Below are 23617 nucleotides of genomic sequence, written 5' to 3' on the forward strand. Positions count from 1 at the left end.
TCACAAAGGCACAATAAGATGATTTGCCTTTCCCCTTTAAAGGCCTGTGAACACGTCGCTGCACGCTACACAAGAGTCAGACAATCAAACATTAGATGGTGTATCGTGTTCATCTTATTTTACAAATCTGCACCAAAGTAGGCCTTGAAAACATTGCATAAATGTACGGCCACCTTAAGAATATTTTCAGCAAGTATACCAGGGCAGTGTCCTTCCTGTGAACTGAAATAATAATGACTTCTTTTCAAGGCTTCTTCTGCTGTCTATAATTCCCCCCATCCCCCACATAATAGAGATGGTGTGTGCAGCTTAAATTACATGAGAAGCCCAGAATCACAACCATGGCTTCCTAATAAATAGCTGGATTAGAAAATGTGTGATATTAGCAAGGGGGAGAAAAGAATGCAAAAGGAACATAATCCAGCCACCATATTCAAGGGCTAAAAACTAAACTGCAATCTGATGACATTTTTGCTTTTGGGTTAAGATACACAGCAAGCATTAGAATATGCTCATAGTGATCTGGCAACATTTTCTTTGAATTTTTATTAATGGTTGCAGATTACTATGTAAAAATACATCAATTTAAATAACACCAGTCAAACAAATCTTGGGTACAAATAGCATCATTGTGGACCATACGGCAGCCCAATGCAATCGCAACATTTTCAGGCTGAAAGGACAGGGGGGTCTCTGCTTGTAAATTTAATTCCGCTCCATCCAACGTCATTAGTATTGATGCATTCATGTTTTTTGTCCCTGAAACCAGAATAAAGCCAACTCTCTCATACCCCAAAGAACAGTAGGCATGACATACTCAATGTTAGATATCAGATAACCAGCTTGTCTTCAAGGTGGCAAGAAAAAAAATCAGCATTGTGGTTCTTCTGCCTGTGGATGGCATCATTTACTCCCAGCATTCATGTTTTATACCAGATTCATATTCACTCCAGATAAAACTGTGGAGCAGTATTTAGAGGGATGGGCAGCATGGTGGCTCAGTGGTTAGCCCCCTCTGCAACGCTGGGTCCCAGGTTCGAATCTCAGCCAGGGCAATATCTGCATGGAGTTTGCAGGTTCTCCCCGTCTGCGTGGGTTTCCTCCTGGTACACCAGTTTCCTCCCACATCCCAAAAACACGCAGTTAGGTTAATTGGCTACCACCCAAAATTGACCTTAGACTGTATTAATGACATATGATGATGCTAGGGACATTAGATGGTGAGCCCCTTTGAGGGACAGCTAGTGACATAACTATAGAATTTGTACAGTGCTGCGTAATATGACGGCGCCATATAAATACTGTGTAATAACACAGTACTCAAGCAGTTCAATCCCTTTTGTGTGCTTTGGTGATCCTAGAATGTATCTGCTGGAGATGATAAAGCAGCCTCCTTGCTGCCTCCCACACACAAGAAAAAAAAGAAGTTTCAATAAGAGTTGCACTGCATGAAGAAGAATACCATGTGGAAGAAACAAATTGCTGTATGGATGGTCCTATCCTAAAAACCAAAATCACAAGTAGTAAGCTATTTATTTTGCTTTCCCAGCAATAAAACTATAGAATTATTAGAGAAAAGACACTGTTAATTAAAGTTTGAGACAAAACACACCATGTCACAATACACAAATTTGGAACAGGTGAAACTACAAACAGAGGTGGCATAGGACATGTGTGTATAGAAGTCAAACATGTTGGTTCTCTGCAAGGTTGAACTTCACACCCTTGCTTGACATTTTACTTGGAATAAAGGGAAATGTATCAAAATGCATGATTTAGGACTCTTCTTGATGTACGTCACAATAATATGTGTTAATATGCATTATGTGCTTTGATTTTCAATACAAGTTGCACTGCAATGCTCAATAACTAAAGGAGCACATTCATTAATAACATTTGCATTGGTCTATAAGAACGAATAGATCTGGAAAAAAAAGAAACCTGACCCCTCTTCCAACCTGGTCTCCAGTTTCCACAACATTTTTTGGGTCTTTAGGAAACCCCTGCTATATTTACTATATCCACAGATCGCAGTATATTAGTGTGATGATCAGTGGGAAGAATGTCTCTTACATTGCTGGCCATTGGTAAGAATGTCACCCTTACAGATAGCCAAAAAGATCATTGGTGTCAGTTAAAATGACTGCAAACAAAACAAATTGCTCATTGCTCAAAGAAACCCCTGGCAACCTCTGGATAAACCCTGAATGAGAAATACTGCACTGAATGAGAAATACTGCACTAGATGAAAGTCTACAGCTCTGATTAGGAAGCAAAGTTACATTTTCATCCACTGCGCCACCCTATTAAACTTACCAGGAGTTGAGCATCCCTGACTGATCAATTGGTAAACTTGGAAAGAAGAGGATGTGGCCAAACTCACATCTACATTTGTGGCGGTCTGATCCTGGATCAACCCTTTTTTTTATGGTTTTCACCTTTATTTATATGTTTTACCATCACATGCTCAGCATTGTCATATAGAATGGATGCAGAAAACACATAGGTCAAGGTAGTTCTAATTTTTTCAATACAGTAATATGGTTAGCGGGTGAAATAACCTTGGACAGTGCCGCGTTTGCAAACACCACATCATAAGCATGCGTTTACGTCAATTTCTACATGCACAAGTGAACACAGAAGCCAATAGCCGCAGGAAGCGACATCCTTGAGCTCATGTTGCTATAGGAACAATGCGGCGAAGACCAGACATGGGCAAGTCATGTGACCACTACAGGCCATCCTGGGAAACATTTCCTATACCACCTTCTGCTACAATAAGCATAAGAATGTCCTTGTGGTGAACAACTGGTTAGAAGGAGGGTGTGAACTACCACACGTTTATATAATGAAAGCAGGTGAAAGGTTGTAACACATTTTCCAAGCGTTACGTAAAGCAAGCCGCATTGCAATATACAAAAAGCTTAGCTGATGAAGCTGAAGAACTGCATGGATTACAAGAGAACAGAGCAACAAGAAAAGCAACCAAGAGGGGGAAAATTAGAGACCTGCAAAACATACACTGCAATGCCTTCTTTTCAAAGATAAAAACTGCCTAATACCAAAGAAAACTGCACCAAAATCGTTTTAAACTGTGAATGTAGCATGCTCCTTTACAAGTCTAATATACAAAGCACAGCGATATCCATAATGTCCATAACTCTCCTACTCATGGGACCAAATGTCGGAGGGCTGGTCATATGGCCCTTTCAAAAAGGGAGGATCACAGGTAAAAATGAGCTGCTGAGAGGCTGGGGCTGCCTAAAACACCAGTTCAGCCCATGAGATTACGTGATCGGTGTCACGTCATGGCAGCATTTGGTCCACGTGTTTAGCAACTGCAGGAAAAGGAATTCCAATGATCCTGGGAAAGACTTAGAAAGGCTTATTTCTGACCTTTCTGTACATCGCTCAAAAGGTTGGTAATTAGAAACAAATTTACTGTATGGATCTACATTAAAGTGAACCTGAGCCTAGGCTATGAATTATAAAGTATTCACATATTAAGGACAGTGAAAATGCTTAAAAACAAGCCTCAATTATTTCTGTATCTATAAGCATTGAGGAGACATTTGTTTTCAAAGCATTCAAAATAAAATCTAATTTCCTTAAGTGTACAGAATCTACAAAGATCAGGATTGGGTCGAGGGCTTGTTCACATGGTTGCAGTATTGTTATCTGTTCTTGAGATTTTAGATTGTGACCGGACATGTGGTCTCTCACCGATGGTCTACCATAACAAAAGAATAGCCGACAGTAGCAAGCAAAATCAATATTGTGTCACTGCTAACACTTCAAACACATGGTTCATTATGGGCACTGCAGTTAGGACTGCCGGGGAACAAAATGCCAGCCACCAGGAGCATCTCACGAACCACTGCTCCCACCACAACTTTAAATTTTCTATTGTCACTTTAAGTATCAAGCCAGGAAAAGAAAAATTATGAGGTTCTCAAGCCCAAAATGTTATGTTTATAGACTTCTGCATACCTGCATTGCTTTTTTAATGCTTAAATGTATTCGAAGTTCTGGATCAACGAACACAATGTGGGTGATCAACGTGAGAAAAAAAACATTACTAGGAAAAACATTATAAAAGCACAAAAAAAAAAATCAAAATCACAGCCAACTACTTAAGTATAGTAGCCCAATAACCAAGTTTTTAACAGAAGTCTACTTGCAATTTGGGAACATAAGTGGTGCTATAAAGGAACATCCTGCTATCCAACTTCTTTGTTACTTTGGCGATTATAATATTTATATATCATAAATATTATAGTCGATTATATATAAGTCATTCCAGGTTTTCACAAAACAGGACTGTACTTTTAACCATAAATGTATAAAAGCATAATATATATATATATATATATATATATATATATATATATATATATATATATATATATATATATATATATATATATATATATAAGCTGTTGCATGGACTTTGCATACTGGGAAGTAGTTCAAAAGTTCATATTTCTTCAAACATGGTATTCAACCCCCAAATACGTTTCTATGCATTTCGTTACTTCATTTGAGACATATGCATTGTACACATATGAGATACAGTGAAATTCTTTCAAAAACATTTACAAATATACCAGGAATGCACAAAAACAGAAAAACTACAAAACTACAAAAAGAACACAAGTATTATTAATAGCACATCCATTTTCATATAAATGGGCAGCTGTACAGTCAATGTCAGTGGTTGAACATGGTAGCTTTGTATTAATTCAATACAGTGAAATGTTTCAAGGTGATCTGATCAATCATGTACACTTTAACACAGAAGCAAACAGATAAAATTGTGAAAAGTCTGAACTTTGTACAACTTTGTTAAATGAAACTAGAAAGAAACATTGATCCCATCATAGCAGAAAATGCTAGCTCTCCTGCAGTCATATGCATTTATTGGCTTCAATATTGAAGCCACTGACCTGGAAAAAAAAAGTATGAAGGTAAAGCAAATTTTGAGGGAAACCATTTTGGGTAGAGTAGGAAAGAATAAGGTGTGTTAACTTGTGGCGTGCGTAGTGTTGGGAAGATTTCCTTTTATTTCCTTCCCTGAAGACATAACAGGATGTTGTAAAATCTCTGTACGTAAACAACCCCCTTAGACCGTTGTCACCAGAAAATATGATCCTATTGGAAGCTATTAAAATGTATCTCTTGTTGGATAATTTTGGATTACTCATCACTTTGTTTTGGTGATAAGGGTCACAAGGACAGGGAGAGTGAATGAACCTAGCAGGAACACAGACGGCATTAAAAACATGACAAAAGTCCTAACCGTTCCACTATTCAAAACTACAACACAACCCTTGTATTTTTTTTGGTCTTAAACCAATTTATTGCGGGATCAGTGGGATAAATGACACACTGGGACCAAAGGAATGGATGTCCCACCTTACAATGGTGTTTTAGGCACCCTTAGGCTGGGTGGGTACACACATGCAGTGGTTCTCATCCGATAATCGGCTTAGGTTACGGACGAGAATCTTGCATGTGTACAGCGCTTGTCATCCATTGTCTGAACGACTGTCCTGGCGGATACATGGATGAGGAACGATCATAATAGAAGTGAAATGGAGCGAGCACAGCGGGGTACCGCTCCGTTGTTCTAAACCCCCCCCCCCCCCCCCAAGGAGCAGAACGGTGCACTCGTTCATGCATCGTGCAGTCATTAGTCATTGGAAAGGATCATGAAAGATACTTTCCAACGACAATTATTGCATGTGTGTACATAGCCTTGGAAAGAGCTAAACAATCCTTGCAAGTGACTCTAGCAAGTGGCCATGTCCTTGGAACTAGGTAGACACTATCAAATGGGAGGTCAATCAACCACTGATGAAGAAACCCCTAGCACCTTGTGAAGGAACTCTGCTTGTTATTGGCTGATGTTAGCTAAAAATACTCCAAAAAGCCACAAAAGAGAAATTTCAATTCAATCATGAATTGTTAAAGAAGAATAGCAAAACAATATGGGACAAGTTGAACTGGGTGGCTCCTGAATTGAGGAATAATCTTTCCAATCAGTCAAGGCCATGCAGACAGACTTTTTGAAAATCAAAAGTTGTACAGAAAGCTCCTTCCTCAAGATTGAAGGAACTGGGAAGTGGCGATTGGCTGCTCCATCATTTAGTTCCTAATTGTAAGAGAAATACGGGAAAGGAGCATCCTGTTTAGCCCAACCCTTGATTATTTATGGTGGTTCAGGCAGCGGGTCAGAGATCGAGGATGACGTGACATATTGCATGACATCCTTCCAGATAAAGGAAAAAAAAAAAAGGAAAAATGCCTCATCCTGAAGCCACCATTCTGGCATCCAGACTACATGCTGGTCCTTGGGCAGAATAATAAACGGTAAAGCTGAATATTTTGAGAACAAACCTGGCAACTAAGAATATAGATATCATGGCTTTAGAGATTACCGAGCTAATTGTTTTGCTTTATGAGCGGTTATCGAACCAGTGTTCAGACAGAAAGCAGCCGGCAATGCTCAAATTTTGCTAAACTCCTGTATTTATTATTTTAGATCCATCAGGAGATTTGTACGGACATAGATATTTTTTTCTGGATTTCTCACAGAATCCACATTCCCATCCAACAAAGGAGAGTACTGACCAAAGTGGTGCAGTTATTTGCAAGGCGCACCTGTGGTTAATCAGGCAGATCTCAAGAACAAAAAGATTTTGTGTTATGGAGAGCAGAGCCAGAAAAAAAAATCAGGCATAAAATGTCTACATTTTTCTCTGACATCTGAAGCATAAATACTTTTTCAATAGGGCTTGTTTTAATAAGCTCATTTCATCCCATTCCATCAGTTAGGAAAAGCAAAACAGGTGAGCTAAATTAGCTTATTCGTGCAGTAAACATTGTTAAGCCACCCAAACACGGACCGACTGATATAAAAAATCAATCCAACGACTTGTGTCAATATAAAATGTTGACCATCGATCATACTACTACACACAACCATCGTTTATGTGCTTATGTGCGCATGCTTCAAAATTCAATCGAACAGCAATTGATCGAGAGGTCTGAAACCCTGTCAAATACCTGTACAATCATAGAAAAGTTTCTGACCTGATTGATCAAAGTTCTATGGATTCTACTCTTGATTAATGAGCCGGAATAAGGATCTGTGATCTCAAAGCATATAGAAAAAGAAAACCAATTTGCCAACTTTCATTCGCCTGAATATTTTTCAGAAGCAAAGGAAACATAAAAAAAATATCAAAGCATCAATAGCAAGGACTAGTTTTGGGTACCCGGTTTGGGGGTCATATAACAGAAATGTCTATGTAAAAAAATAAATAAAAAAGAATTCTAGTCTGCTCGGTTTCCTGCTTCAGGTTGGTAGGTAAACAAGTTTGCTTTTTTGACATCCTGTGTCCATTACATAACACCTTCCAGAGAAAGTAGTTATCAGTAGCCAATGACAAGGTAGTTCAAGCCTTACTTAGAATAATCAGGAGTCTAAAGGAAATAGAAGAGAGATAACAAGTGATTAGGTAGTTAAACTAAGCTGGCACTGGTCACAAATCAGGACATGACAACCTCCAGAAGCCAGATAGCCATTTGTTTTAACTAGAGCTGGAATCTACACCTGAAAAAGTAGCAGAATTTGAAGATATTTCCAGCAAAGAGAACCAACATATATTTTTACTGCTGTCACAACAGCACAGAAGGTAGATTTGAAGTGTCTATGTACCTCTATTTATTGTACAGTGCTGTGTAATATGTTGGTGCTATATAAATCCTGTAAAATAATATTACAGTCTGCAGGTAGCAGGATGGAATTAAAGCCTAATCCAGGAAAAATGGGGCAGCACGCAGGTTAGCACGGTGCAGCACTGGGTCCCAGGTTGGAATCTCAGCCAAGGCACTTTCTCCATAGAGTCTGTATAGGTTTCCCCAGTCACTATATAATACTAGCTAATAAAATTAAAATAGAAAACTATCTTTGCAATAAAGTTCTATTCATAAGAAGGCTAATGGGAGGGGATGATGCTTCTCAAACAAACCACGGAAAGTAAGAGAAGAATGCCATCTGCCAGCAAAGCAAAGAATATAAAGTGCTTTTCACTACCCCCCCCCCCCCCCCCGACAAAATTAAGCATTTAACCCAGGGGCAGCCCAACTACAGGGGTAGTTCTCTTTATTTTCCCTTTTAGACATTAGGAATCCCTCCCAGTCATGGAAGCTTAAACCGACCATAAATTAGACAACTTGAATCTTTAACCTCTTTTGGGTTTAGCATACAGAAGTCTCCCCAATATCATAATAAAGTCAATGGGTCCTTTCGCTATGCCAATATTACAAAGTCTTGGCAAACCTTAAGCAGAAATTGTACACAATGGCAAGCTAAATACAAAACAATATTAAGAATATTTTCCAACTACAAGAAAACCTCGACAACCAGAGTTTCTTTTTCCATCTTCAATAAAGAAAAGGGAACAAATGCTTTGCCATTCATGCACATCACAATCGGAGAATATGATCCAGGTCCGAGCGGGTGCATTAATATCAATAAAACAGATTCCTCACCACTGGTGTACAATCATCCGCCCAGAAACATAGTTGTATTTACCAAAAACATGCAATTTTTGGAGGTCTATGAACCCCCTTCCCTTCCCCCACAGTTCCCTGTTTTTTAGTGCAGACAAAAAGAAAACAAAAAAAGAAAAGACACTGCTGAGTCACACATGCTACCTCTGCTATAAAAAGACATTATAGTGCTGTAAATAACTGATGAAAAGTAAAAAAAAAAAAAAAAAAATTAGACCAATACCAACAGCATTTGTTTCTTTATTCTGCTACTGATTTTCACTAATGCACAATGAAATTTTTAACCTTCTTGTAGCAAACCTAAGGACTGTTGAACGTGTTTTGCTAAAACCGCATTGTCCTCCAGCAACAAAAGGCTTGAGAAAAGTGAGACAAGTTTAAGTCCCTCCCCCGCCCCTCACCCAGCCTGCAGGTTTTCTCTGAGGACCTAATACTAGTGATCTCATCAGGCTGCTCTATGAAACAGGATGGTGGGGGTAGTGACAGAGGAGACACAGGCAGGGTGAAGGGGAGTGACTGCAATTACAAGAGAGTAGAATACAAGGGATAGACTGTCCTGCTCAGAGAGGGGAGCGTGAGAGAAAAGTAGAGATGATGCAAGAGGAAAACATGGCAGCCACAGGACTAGAAAAAGACAAGCCTTTTATACCGGCTGAAATAGGCATAAACAGAGCTAATAATAAAAAAAATACACCAGACTGAAGCCACGATTACAAATACATTATAAACTTGGCAGCATGGTGGCTCAGGGGTTAGCACTCTGGCCTTTGCAGCGCTGGGTCCCAGGTTCTAATCCCAGCCAGGCCAATATCTGCATAGAGTTTGCATTGGTTTCCTCCGGGTACTCCAATTTCCACCCACACATTATTATTAATATTATACAGGATTTATAAAGCGCCAACATATTACGCAGCGCTGTATATTAACACACATATATTGTCTTTGTGATAGTAATTAGATTGTGATGACATGTGATTTAGATTAGACTGTATTAATGATATATGACTATGGTAGGGACATTAGATTGTCAGCTCCTTTGAGGGACAGCTAGTGACATGACTATGGACTTTATACAGCGCTGTGGTATATGTTAGCGCTATATAAATAATGTGTAGTAATAATAATAATTATAAAATTTCCATAGGGCATTATTTTGCAGGTAGGTCAGCCTCATATGATATTTTGCTAAATGCAGCTTTCGTCCAACTGAAACAGATCTATAGTAATACGTGTATTATCTTTATAGCACCCACATATTACGCAGCACTGTACAAAGTCCATAGTCACGTCACTAAATGACCCTCAGAGGATCACAATCTAATGTCTCCACCATAGTCTTTGTCATTATCATTCTAAAAGTCGATTTTGGGGGGAAGATAATAAACCTGTTTTTGGGATGTGGAAAGAAGCTGGAGTGTTCAGAGGAAACCCAAGCAACCATGGGGAGAACATACAAACTTTATATAGATAGGGTCCTGGCCGAGAGTCAAACCTCAGTGTTGCAAAGGCCAGAGTGCTGGTCATTGTTTCAGTATTCTGTATCAAACATTTATTTCTAAATATTGCAAAATGTGTATTTAAAAAGTAGTGAAGCAGCAAACCAGTCAACCAATACATGTAAAGACAAGAGGATCGTTCAGTCTGGTGTTCATTTCTGAGATGTCAGATAACATATACTTGCAGCAAAACTCGCTAAAAAAGTTTGGTTTTAAGCATTTCGGCTGCAGTTTACCTATGGTAACCAGTGATAGACTATGGACCCTTTCACTTTAGGATATCTACAAGGAATAACTGGAATAAAAGAAAAACCATCAACATTGGATATCATAAAGGCTGGCTATCCAACACACACCCATCTCATAAAACAGCATGAACGCTTTTATACAAGAGAGACAACTGTGGATGCTAGACTACAGAAGAAAAGCCTTCTGTCATGGTTTTTCCAGCATGCCTGCACACATTAGGGAGACGCATGAATTGGTCTGGAAGATGACACTGCATAATCCAAAAGCCTAAAATACTTTTATCTGTGCCCACTATCCAAGGATACTGCAGGAAAGACAAGACTCAAAACAGGCTTTCAATCTTTTCTATTGTTAAAAGAAACATACAACATTCAAAAGCAAAAAGCAGTCATATGTGGACTTTGTAGTACAGCAAGTTTGCTTTACTGCCTCACTAATAAAACACATCTGTTTAGGCTAACAGTAAAAAAAAACTATAGTATATCAAAATACAGCATCAACCCATTACACAGTGCTGACCACTTAGACATTCTGCCTTCTCAACAACTGGTTATCCGGCTTGCCCTTAACATAAAAGTCTAAGACATCTTTGTATTCTTATACTATAGTACAAACAGAATTCATAAATGACTTTTTATTAAGTATTACAATAATCAAAAGGTATACTGCAGCTCCACTTTGAACTTGACTAGCGTCTCCTACACTGGTCTGACCGGCTCCTGTGCTGTGTTTGTCCACTTTGATGTACATTCATAACCACAATAAAAAGCCACTTCACAATATGCATTATTAATCCACCACGTTTGTCAATTTACTAATAAGATTTAGCTAGAAAACTGTGGGAAATAATCTAACTCAAAGTTGCAAAAAATGATGTTCTGCGATCACTAAAGCAGAACAATGGGATATATTGGCTAAACTTGGAGTGACAAATTGAATCATATTTATATAATTTGAGATATTGTCCTGTATGTTTTAACTTTTTTATAAAACAAAATATGAAGGTCCTTATAGAACATAAGCAAGAGTGATGTTTATCTGGAAACTGTGAACATCAGAATGCAAAGCAAGTGGTTCTCCAGTCTAGTCTCACAAATCTGCAAGCAAAACTTGTCATTTTTGGACAAACTAATTTAAAATTTAGGAACCAGCAAAAAAAAAGTTTCTAGAACACAGAAAACTGAGAACAGAAAAGGCTGGGAAAAAGCACATTTAATTTAAGTGCCTGGACTCCAAGGGATTTGTCTACCATTGAGGTTTAATTTACAGGAAATACATGGCCTCTACAACTGCATCAACAGTTTCTGCATCTTTAGCAATTTTATTTTTAATACCAGGCTCCTGTATTAAATGGATAAAAAACAATTTTCATAGACAAAAGTCTAAGCAGCATGGAAGCAATGTCAACAGTCTAGTACATCCATCACAACTCACAAAACACCAGGCTGTGTAGTTGGGGGGGGGGGAGCTAAACAAAAACAGATGGCAAGGAAAAAAAAGAAAGCCAGCCATCTCCTAAGTACAGCTCAGCCACAGCCTTCCTCCAAGGAGCAAACAGCACTGCTAATGGAAGTGGTGTCACTCCCTGGAGAAGGACAACACCACCTGAGAGTCTCACATAGCAACAGGGCAGCTCACCAAGCCCTCGGCTCATCTGGCACAGCTACACCCATCGCATATCTCCTAAAGAAATGGCATGGATAATAATGCGCACTTTGCAGGGCTTATCCTATATTCCCATCACATAACACTAGGAACCACAGTGCAACATCAATGGACAGCCACGATAACCCAGTGCCAACGTTTGCAGAAGAAATCAGCCCAGACGCAAAATAATCTGAACACGACGCATGTGACCAATGAAAAATCTTAGAGAAATAAATACAACTTAACAAAATCATCCTGAAAGCTTTATGCAGTCCAATAGGATGCAGTGACCTGTAAACACTTTATGGGGATACCAAACTGCAAGATCTCAATTCTATACCAATGTCAAATTGTATCAAATAAGAAGCAGCTATTTCTGTAAACACTTATTTCTAGGTCTCCGATTGCTTGGAAAGCATTAAAGCAAATGTTATTATTTGTTACCTGAACCCACTATAATAAATAATGATCCCAGAAACATATGGAACAGCACAAATGCTTCAGGGTTCGTTGCAGTTTTGAAATTGCACATCCCAGATGAAAATAGGAGACAGTAATTGGGGGGAGGTGTAGGTGGCTGCATGGCTCCCTGCAATCAGATGGAAGAATTAAACTGACCATAAGCAGACTGATCAGATGAACTATATAAGGTCCAAGAAGCTAAGAAATAGCTAGCTACTACCGTGCAAAGGTTACAGCTAGGGAGCCATGGTAAACTTGGAGAAAACTCTGGAAGCTATATATTAGCAAGGCTCTGCAGAACAGTCCAGGGGAGTGTTTAGTGAGCAATGCACAGCTGAACATACCAGTAAAAAAAAACTCCAGGCATTCACATGAGCATGGGGAAGAAGCAACTTGATTCACAAACAAAATGAATAAAAAGATAAAAATAACACAAACAATTGTAATCCAAGAGGTAATCCAGTGATAGTGAGATGTGTTTATTTCTGCAGGAAGTTGAACAGTTAAACCTGGATACTTCTCATGCTTCTCTTCCTGCTAATCCACCAGCAATGAAAAACACCTGGCCACAAGGATCTAGTCTCCACGCTTTAACCCTGGTATAACCGAACATTGTCTGTGTTCCTAAACCCGGGTCATGTATCCTAAAAACAGAGCCATGAAGGGGGAGGGGCTGCTGGAGACTTAATAGGGAACTGTATTTTCAGGCACATCTGCTCTAAAATTACAATTTCAATTTTTTATTTTTGCATTGCAGAAAGTACGTTTTCACTACTGCAGTCCACTAAACCCCAGCACTTGCATATTTCAACAACTGATTTGGACCATTTCCCAGTACACAAAGTAACCTACATTTTTGACCAAGAATGGGATTTCCATAACTCGCAGAACCCTAATATGTAGTCTGCATTTTCAGCTGGTAAGCAAGGGTTCAGTGATCCATAGAAAGAGGGGAGATCAATCGATCAAATATGTGACTATGCTACAAGCTGGAATATACAGAGCAGACTGCAGCATGTAAACTGAGAAGGAAAAGGGAGCATGAAAGGAATTCCTAGGCTTGAGAACTGCCTGGGAGGGGACTAGAGGGGGCACCGAGGAAAGAGATTAAAACTGCAAAAGATTCAGGATAAAAATTAACAATCAAGAACAGATACACAGGACAGGTAACAAACAAAAAAAAAAGACCCACACAAGCCATGGAACCTATGTAATACTTGGAAAAAATCCAGCTTTTGGAGGACAAACTTATAAATAAAAGTTAACCAGTTACATACAAGAATAGCTTGCCAATACCACACGTACACAAAAAAAAAAAAATAACACAATGGTCTATTCTTTACAGTACTTTTAGCTATGCAGATCACTTTCCTAAACAATATACAAAGCTGATTTCAAGGCCTGAACTCCACCCTCCCAACTCAATGGAAATGGTGGTGGTAAAATAAGCTATCCTTCCTCCTGGAAGAGGGGGAAGGGTGCCGTGATGAATATCCAATAGCTCCAGGTACAAACAGGGAGACCAGCATTGACTGCAACCGTTTTGGGGGGATGGTGGGGGGTTTAGGGCCCAAAATACAGCAATAAAGCAACATCCTCATCCAGATACTTAGTAATCTCTCACACATTTCTTGGACTATAGAGAGCTCTGTAGAGTGCTACAAAACAACACAATGTAACATTTCTAAGGGAAGCAGAAAAGCAGTGATTATCAGGGGGTAAAAGGCCCGATATCAAAATTGTTGATACTTTATTTTTGTTTCTATGCTACTGAAAAGTATGTTTTGTTCTCTTTTTTGAATGGTCCTAAATAAAGAAATATTGAAATATAAATGCTTCTGTACCCATATCTGATAAACACCTTTCAGCATTACACCTCCTCTATTCAGCACAACCTCCTGGTAATTTCATGGAAAGGCAGAAATGTCTTAGGTTAGGTGTTTGCTACACAAATATCCTGAATACACCCACCAGGTAGAGCCGCATGGCACGTTGCAAAACAAAAAAGTGAGCAAGTTTGCTGGGGGGGGGGGGGGGGGGGGTCATGTTAGATTGTTATATATGTATGAAATGTTTGATTTTAGATACGGTGAGAAAAAGTATTTACTGCTTTAAAACTCTTGTTGGGGTCATCTCCTCCTGTGTCACTGTCTGCATCTGTAACCCCTATTTATTGTACAGAGCTGCGTAATATGTTGGTGCTACAGATATCCTGTTTAATATTAATATAAGGGTTGAAGTCGTCTTTACTGCAGCTTCCTGCCACGAACATTTCCTGGTTCCAGTAACGATAGAGTAAGCGTGGGTAATAAAAAAAATCAAATTGGTGCAAATCAGCCAATGTATGGCTGGCCAGATCGGTGTGTATATATAGAAAGGAGCGGTTACAGGGAAGTTATAGGGAAAATGTGTAAAAGCTGGGCGTCCGGTCATGGCAAAGGAAAGGTGATTTAGATCTTTGGTATGAGAGCCAGGAAAGTGAAGGAGCTTCCACGTCAATCAGGAGTGAAGGTAGATAGGGGAGCTATGACGTCTCGGTGCGGTGACCCCGTGCAGGTAAAAGAAGATATGTTTATATTAGGAATGGTTGGTGCTGTATTTGGGGTAATGGGTCAGTTCTGATCCTTCCATGCCTCGGTCCTCCCAGCACCTTTAATGGGCTCAGCAATGAGTAGGGAGTTGTCTGGCTGCCAGGATGGGGTCAGGACGGTTGGTTTCTTCCCCCCTTTTAAGGCTATTAGTGCTCCCTTTTAATGCTTCCCCCTGAAGCCACAGAAAGGGGAAGATATTTCCCAGCGACAGGAATTTGTTTTAAACCCAATCACCTCTACAGCAAAAGGACACCATTACATCTCAGAAAAAAGTGTAAAACCTGCTAACAATCATCCCAGGCAATTCCTAGCAGGACACTGAGCAGCAATCTACAATGAGAGGCTAGCAGGGAGGAAGTTCTGAAGCAGGAGTAAAGTTGTCCTAGAAAGTGTCAAAAATAAAATAAATGAGGCCTAATACAAAGCCTGCCCACTTACCCGTCTTGGCAGGAGTGAGTCTGCCCCGGTTCAGCGTGCAAAAGGTGTTCTAATGGGTGCCAAATAGCCAAAAGGTGCTAGGCCTCGAATGAAGCCGCGGCGTTTCCTAAGCCACTCAAGCCGACAGCCCCTCCAGCTGTAGCTGGGCCAGCGCTCTGCGGCTTCCAGGCTTGCTATATCCGTCGTAGTGGTGCGTCTCCTGCGGTCGTAGCTTGTCCCTGTTGCGGCCCGCGCAGGGCCCCGCAGTGCTTTCAATGCTCCCCTGTCTTCAGCTCCACAATCCGCATCAACAGCCGCTCCACACGGCCTCCCCTCCCCCCGCCGACTCGCTACCTCCACGGGCGGAAACGCGACTGACCACACGGGGATCCCCGGCTCCGGCGGCAGGGGCGGCGGGAACGGGAGGAGGAGCCATCCGTCACGCCCCCATCCTGAGAACCCATTGGTTGGCCGCCAGCCACCTCACCGCCTACTGGGTGGTGGGGGTTGTCAATCACTTCGGGGCTGTCACGCGATGCAGTGACACCGCGCGCTCTGAACTGTTTTCCCACAGTAGGAGGAAAGGCGGAGAGGAGAGCAGTGTGCGCTTCACAGATCCTCCATCACTCTCCTACATCCCATAGAGCTGCTCATATACCCAACATACAGCCATGTCTGCTATACCACTGTATGTGTGATAATCTGCAATGTTTACTACATAGATTAGTCAAATATTCAATAAAAAAGAATAGCTTCACCCTCCTGTAATAATATACAACATATAAAATATATAAATGTGTGTATATTGCCTCAAAGAGGATTCAAAACAACCCATATGTACCAATATAATGTAAAGGGGGCTGTATACAAAATTCCTCATAGCTGGATAGGATATATATATATATATATATTAATGAATAATTCTAACACTCATGTAATGCAAAAAAAATTTTCTTACCTTACAGGAAAAGATAAATATATTTCCCAGATAGATAGATAGATAGATAGATATTTGGATGCACACAGGCAGTTATCATTTTTTATGTATTATATACATATATATATATATATCCCTCATAAAAAGAAAGAGTGATAGACATATTACTAAAGGATAAAGAGAGATAAACAGACAAATACAATGAAAGAGAGATATGGATACACACAAGGCTGATATTATTTTTTTATGTAATATATTACCCTTAAAAAGATAGAAAGAATGCGAGGGTGAATGAGAGAGACAGATAGATATGTGTACATAGCAAATATAGCTTTTATACTGTTTGTATCAAAAATATATAAAAACAAACAGAGAGAGGGAGAAATAGATATCCTACTAATGGATAGAAGGAAATATAAATAGAGATAGATAGATAGATAGATAGATAGATAGATAGATAGATAGATAGATAGATAGATAGATAGATAGATAGATAGATAGACAGACAGACAAGCCTTATAACATTTGAGAGTTGTGCATTTTATTTAATTATAACAAACTCAATTATGAGGGAAAGCAATGTGAAATATGCACATAACAATTGTAAGAGATAGATGGTATACATGAAGATAATATATATATATATATATATATATATAAAGAAACAACAAATAGAGATAGACAGACATATGGAGTTTCTGTTTTTTATACTATTACATGTAAATTCTCTATCCATGTATGTATATAATTTGCTAGTAGTGATGTTCTGTGTCCTGGAAAGTCATTATATTATACATTTGTAACCATTTCTAGATTCCTATTGCTTTCCCTGAATAATGTGGTCCTCCTTCTTGCCTTAGACACATCTACATCCCAGACCCCATTACTATTGAACAGACCTCTATCTCTGCAGATTTCAGATTTTACATATTAGTGCTGTGAAGTATGACACCCCCTCCCTTCCCCCATACACACACCACCCATCTCCTCTACATACAATGATTGCAGCCTGGGCACTGTTCCTTCCTACAGAATCATTTTGGTTTCATATTTTTATAATATAATCAAAATGTGAGCTCATTGTTAGCAGCACACTGCAGTCACTATGAGTTTCTCTTCCATATCAGCCAGCCCTTTATATCTGGAGAGTATAAACTTTATATGTATAATAATACATGGCACCATAGTCTGTGCTGTATTGCAAGATCCCATCCTGTTTACTACAGAGCACAGCAGACAGAACTGGGACACTGAATATAATAACAGGGATTAAATGGAGCAGAGCCTCACTTCTAGGATTTGTATTGTTTTTAAACATTGAGTCAAATGCTACAAAATGTCACATGAATCCTGAGAACACAATTAAAGAGAGGGATAAAACTGGCCAGTGCTTGTGTCTGAATATCCATGGTATTTATCCACTGTAAACCAGTTCAGTGCTGCAACATGTCATTTTATCTTCATTCAAGATCAGGGTGAATGTCAAGCAAAGTGAAGGACACATTGACCATTGCTTTGTTGCTATGCTGTTTGAATTTTTATATTGTTTATCCACTGCAAAAAAATCAAGTGTGTGCAATGCTGCAGCTTTTCATTTAGTTATGCATTACAAATCAAGTGTGCCTTTGCTGCAACTTGTAATTTTCCCCCATCACAGCTCAGTACAATAAAGGAGGAATAAAGCATGGGGAAGGACCAAACTGACCAGAGCTTACTTCTATGGCTTTATCATTTTATCTGTATGCATTGCAAGCCAAGTGTATCTTTGCTGCATTCTAATGAAGCTCAGCTGCAGGAAGGCAGTAAACATGCAATTCACACTTTTTATCCCATTGTATGCCTTAATTTTGAGCTGTATGTGCATCTGTATACATTACTATTCATTATATACATGGTTAACCCAGTATGTTCCCAGCTACAAAGTCTTAATTTAGGTGTACATATTATTCTGAATTGTATTATACATTCTTATCTGTGTGTGTGCCTAGCTACAAAATCATATTAGAAATATATTCATGTTCAGATTATTGTACATTTTATCAGGCTTTGTTAACCATGTGTGAGTACAATTACCCAGTTCCCTGTATATTCATTTGTACAAAGCTTTATGTATTGTTTTATACATTCTTAACCCTGTGTGTGCATAGTTACAAAGTCCATTGGGTGTGTATTCAGTACACAGTATTCTATGTTCTGTTTCACATTGTTAACACTGTATGTGCCTAGTTCCAAAGTCTCATTTAGTGCTTGTTGATTTGTTAACCCTAGTGTGCCCAGTTACAACCTCCTATTGGGTGGATATTTCATTTGTACACATTGTACTACATTGTATCAAGCTCTGTTAACCCTGTATGTGTCAAATTTCAACTCTTCATTATGTGTGTATCCATTTGTTCACAGTATAAATTGTATCGTATATTGTTAATACTGTTATGTGCCTGGTTACAAAGTTTTCTTGGGTGTATATTTTATTTGTACACATTGTATCAAGCATTTAAACCCCTATGTGCCCAGTTTCAATGTCTTATTGGATGTGTATCTATTTGTTCACAATATACATTGTATCATATATTGTTAACCCCGTATGTGCCTGGCTACAACCTGCTATTAGGTGAATATTTCATTTGTACACATTGTTTTACATTGTATCAAGCCTTGTTAACCCTGTGTGTCTAGCTACAAACCCTCATTAGCTGTGTATCTATTTGTTCACATTGTACAATGCTTTGTGTGCCTGCTCAGAAACCCTCATTAGTTGTAGAATAATGTGTTCACATTATATATTGTATCATACATTGGTGGCCCTGTGTGTGCCCAGGTTTACAGTTACATTGGGTGCACATTTCACTTTTTATACTTTGTATCATGCACTGATTTCGCAGTAAAGCTCAATAAAAATACATGAAACCCACAGTGATTACAGAAAATCTGCAATCTGCAAGCTGCAATCTGAGCGTTGCTTTAGAAAAGCACAGGGCTGGCAGTCATGGATCTTATCATGAGCCCCCAGACAGGAATTGTAAGCTGCAGGATCTCACCCCTCACCCTCCCCTGTTTTTCTAGCAGGATGTAAAGGAGGGGGTACCAGAGAGGAGGAAGGTCTTGTGTGGCACCTCCTCCTCCTCTTTCTGTTTTTCTCACACTTCCCCAAAGCTCCCCCTCCCCTGGATGGACTCTGGATCTGGGGGGCTCTGAAAGGGAACATCAGCAAGACCAAGAGGCTACATAATGGGGGTCTGCAAGGGTCACCACCTCCCCTCCACTCAGAGGTGGCAGGGTGACCATCACCTCTCTGGATAATGCTTGGCAGCTTTTATCAGCTTGGTATAAACGGGGTTTCCGAGTCAGTGCAGCAGGGGCAGGGAGGGGACAGGAGCTGCCATTGCAAGATCTCCCTGCAAGGTTTCTGCTGCAGAAATCTGATGCAATGGCTACAAGGCAAGCTGCTGGCACCAGATCCTCCAGCCAAGCCTTGGCACTGCCAGGAGCACCTCACCCCAATGGGCACCTTAGGATGACTGGAAGCCTTCATGCAATGGACTGTGTCTTCTGCCTTTTGGATTTCATTTTTTTTTTTGCATTGCTTGCACTCTTCATATCCATAGATCATGTATTTTCTATTTTACACACTTATAAAACCGGGCTGGGAATCCGGTATGGTGACAACAAGAAGGTGTACGTGGCAGGAAGAGGCTTGGCTTGTACCGGGTGAGGCACCGTTAACCCTTTCCCCACCACCTCCCTGGCCTGAACTGCAGAGCCTTCCTTCCCTACATTGCACTGGTCAGGCTGACGTGTCCCTTATGGGCTAAAAGCCATGATCAGACTCCTAAAAAAACCCAAAACCTTCTGTGACATAAGTGTAAAATGGAAAATGACATATCTAACAATACATGCATTGCACCTTTATTCTATAGGTAAGATGAGCTAGGAATTAATTACCCCATTGCTAACATCTTAACCATGCAACATTCCTTCCTACCAAACCCTGCTAGAAAAATTCCTCATTCAGTTAGGTCCATAAATATTTGGACAGAGAAAACTTTTTTCTAATTTTAGTTCTGTACATTACCACAATTAATTTTAAATGAAACAACTCAGATGCAGTTGAGTTGCAGACTTTCAGCTTTAATTCAGTGGGTTGAACAAAACGATTGCATAAAAATGTTTTTTTTTTTTACACAATCACTTCATTTCAGGGGCAAAAGTAATTGGACAAATTAAAATACTGAAAATAAAATGTTCATTTCTAATACTTGGTTGAAAACCGTTTGCTGGCAATGACAGCCTGTAGTCTTGAACTCAAGGACATCACCAGATGCTGGGTTTACTCCTTTTTAGTGCTCTGCCAGGCCTTTACTGCAGCCGCTTTCAGTTGCTGTTTGTGTCCCAGTGCCACTGGCAGCCATGCAGGTCCGAGCTATCACACTGCCTCCGCCATGTTTTACAGATGATGTGGTATGCTTTGGATCATGAGCTGTTCTACGCTTTCTCCATACTTTTTTCTTGCCATCATTCTGGTAAAGGTTGACTTTTGTTGCATCTGTCCAAAGAATGTTTTTCAGAACTGCACTGGCTTTTTTAGATGTTTTTTAGCAACGTCAAATCTAGCTTTTCTATTCTTGATGCCTATGAGTGGCTTGCAACTTGCAGTGCACCCTCTGGATTTAATTTCATGCAGTCTTCTCTTTATGGTAGACTTGGATACCGATACGCCTACCTCCTGCAGAGTGTTGTTCACTTGCTTGGCTGTTGTGAAGGGGTTTCTCTTCACCATGGAAATTATTCTGCGATCATCCACCACTGTTGTCTTCCGTGGACGTCCGGGTCTTTTGGCGTTGCTGAGTTCACCAGTGCTTTGTTTCTTTCTCATAATGTACCCAACTGTAGATTTTGCCACTCCTAATATTGTAGCAATTTCTCGGATGGTTTTTTTCTGTTCTTGCAGTTTAAGTATGGCTTGTTTCATCTGCATGGAGAGCTCCTGTGACCGCATCTTGTCTGTTCACAGCAAAATCTTCCAAATACAAGCACCCCCACCTCAACTCAGGGCCTTTTATCTGCTTAATTGATAATGACATAGCGAAGGAATTGCCCACAGCAGCCCATGAAATAGCCTTTGAGTCCATTGTCCAATTATCTTTGAGCCCCTGAAATGAAGTGATTGTGTAAAAAAAGGCTTTAGTTCCTCACATTTTTATGCAATCTTTTTGTTCAACCCACTAAATTAAAGCTGAAAGTCTGCAGATAACTGCATCTGAGTTGTTTCATTTAAAATTAATTGTGGTAATGTACAGAACCAAAATTAGAAAAAAAGTTGTCTCTGTCCAAATTTTTATGGACCTAACTGTATGTTTTGTCTTCTATATTCTTTTAGGATCCAATGTTTTTGGAGTATTTCCTTTTCTGTGGAATATAGGCAGTACCACATGCAATAATCATTCAGACGGGACAATAGCTCAAGAAAAGTCTAAGAACATTCATTGTAATATTCTATGAATATTCAGTCCCACGGTCTAAAAGCATTAATCCTAAAAAATAAGTTCTATAGGGAAAAAATTAAGAGAATGTAATAAAGAATCCGAATTTCCTAATAATGATGGGAATGTAACAAAGATTAAATCATCTGTAAACCTGACCATTATTCATTAATGATTAGGGGATGTCTGAGAACCTTCACTTCTTATGTGAGAATATCTTCAGACGTCACACTATAATCTGTGTACAGATACCCTGAAGTCTCCATATTTTGTATTACATAAAGCAGGGTGTCAGCAATCAATATAGAATACTCAAAGTAAAAAAAAATATTCCTCCATTCACCTGATATATTTGGATAATACATGCACTTCTAATAAAGATGACATATTACACCCTTCACAGAACAAGACCAAAATAGCATGCTGGCCAAGGGGAGGGCAGATGCATGGCCTTTTCAAGAGCCCCTGTAAAACAGACTGGGAAACCCTTTACCAGTAGAAAAGCAGAGACACCCACACTGAATACTGCGAAGTCAGTCAAACTTCCAAGCATGCTGAATCTATTTCTGATACATTCGGAGAAAAATAAAAGAACCAACCTAGGAGGAATAAGTCACAACTCCACATTAAAATAGCTAATAACCTTTCTAGGAAATATTTTTCAAGGTGAAATGTTAACATTAAAGTGTCTTAATTATATACAGATGGATCATAAGCACACAATATTGATGTTTTTTAACTTTATTTGTAAACAGCCAAGGGGATGAATCTCCTAGTACAATATGATTGTAATAATACAACACAGAAGGGAAAGAAAACAAAACAAACACACATAATAAAACAAAAGTGATATAGAATAAATAAATGAATACAACACAGCTGAAGATGATTTTACCGAGAGATATTCCAAACTGAAGCAGTGCCATATTACCGGTAGTTACTAGCTGATTACCCGGCATTGCCTGGGTATTTATTTATGGTAATCTTATATTACAGTCCAAAAAAAAGTATGTAAAAATATAAGTAAAGGCACACTGTGCTGAGCAATACATACACACATAAATAGATGCAAATATACCTCTGACATATACCACAGCGCTGTACAAAGATCAGCAATGCACTCACATGAGTCTCAGTCATATGTTTAGCAAGTGTGCTTGAAATGTCTCCATGCGTTTCCGAGTGGTGGTGAAACATAAATACATACATTGAAATATAGCTCTGACAGATAGCACAGCGCTGTACAAAGATCAGTGATGCACTCACATGAGTCTCAGTCATATTTATACCAAGTTTGGTTGAAATGTCTCCATGCGTTTCCTAGAGATGGTGGAACATAAACACATACATTCAAATATAGCTCTGACAAATAACACAGCGCTGTACAAAGATGTCTGGTGCACTCACATGAGTCTCACTCATATGTATAGCAAGTTTGGTTGAAATGTCTCCATGCATTTCCTAGTGATCAGCCCTGCACTCACATTAGTCTGAGTCATATGTCTAGCAGTTTGGTTGAAACGTGTTTATGTGTTTCCTAGTGATGGTGGAACATAGCAAGTTTGGTTGAAATGTCTCCATGCATTTCATCCAAATATAGCTCTGACATATAGTACAGCTTTGTACAAAGATGACTGGTGCACTCATATGAGTCTCAGTAATTTGTATGGCAAGTTTGGTGGAACACACACATACACACACATACATACATATATACATCCAATTTTTTATAGAGAGAAAATAATGAAAAAAACATAC

General features: G+C 39.3%; 1 protein-coding gene and 1 long non-coding RNA gene across 3 annotated transcripts in view; both read right to left on the reverse strand.

Annotated features, from left to right (window-relative positions):
* The window catches only part of SETD5 (SET domain containing 5), a 64626-nt gene extending 48803 nt beyond the window's left edge, over positions 1-15823 (reverse strand). For both annotated transcript variants that reach the window (XM_072420695.1, XM_072420694.1), the window contains exon 1: positions 15464-15823. The gene's annotated coding sequence lies outside the window, so the exon portion shown is untranslated. The remainder of the gene's footprint in view (positions 1-15463) is intronic.
* A 4663-nt stretch (positions 15824-20486) lies between these two features.
* LOC140337133 (uncharacterized) lies at positions 20487-23617 on the reverse strand. The gene is made up of 2 exons (XR_011921994.1): positions 22203-23617; positions 20487-21529 (listed from the first exon to the last, which is right to left on the reverse strand). It is a non-coding gene; the product is annotated as an uncharacterized lncRNA (long non-coding RNA).

Source organism: Pyxicephalus adspersus, chromosome 8, assembly GCF_032062135.1.
Source record: "Pyxicephalus adspersus chromosome 8, UCB_Pads_2.0, whole genome shotgun sequence".
Taxonomy (NCBI): Eukaryota; Metazoa; Chordata; class Amphibia; order Anura; family Pyxicephalidae; genus Pyxicephalus; species Pyxicephalus adspersus.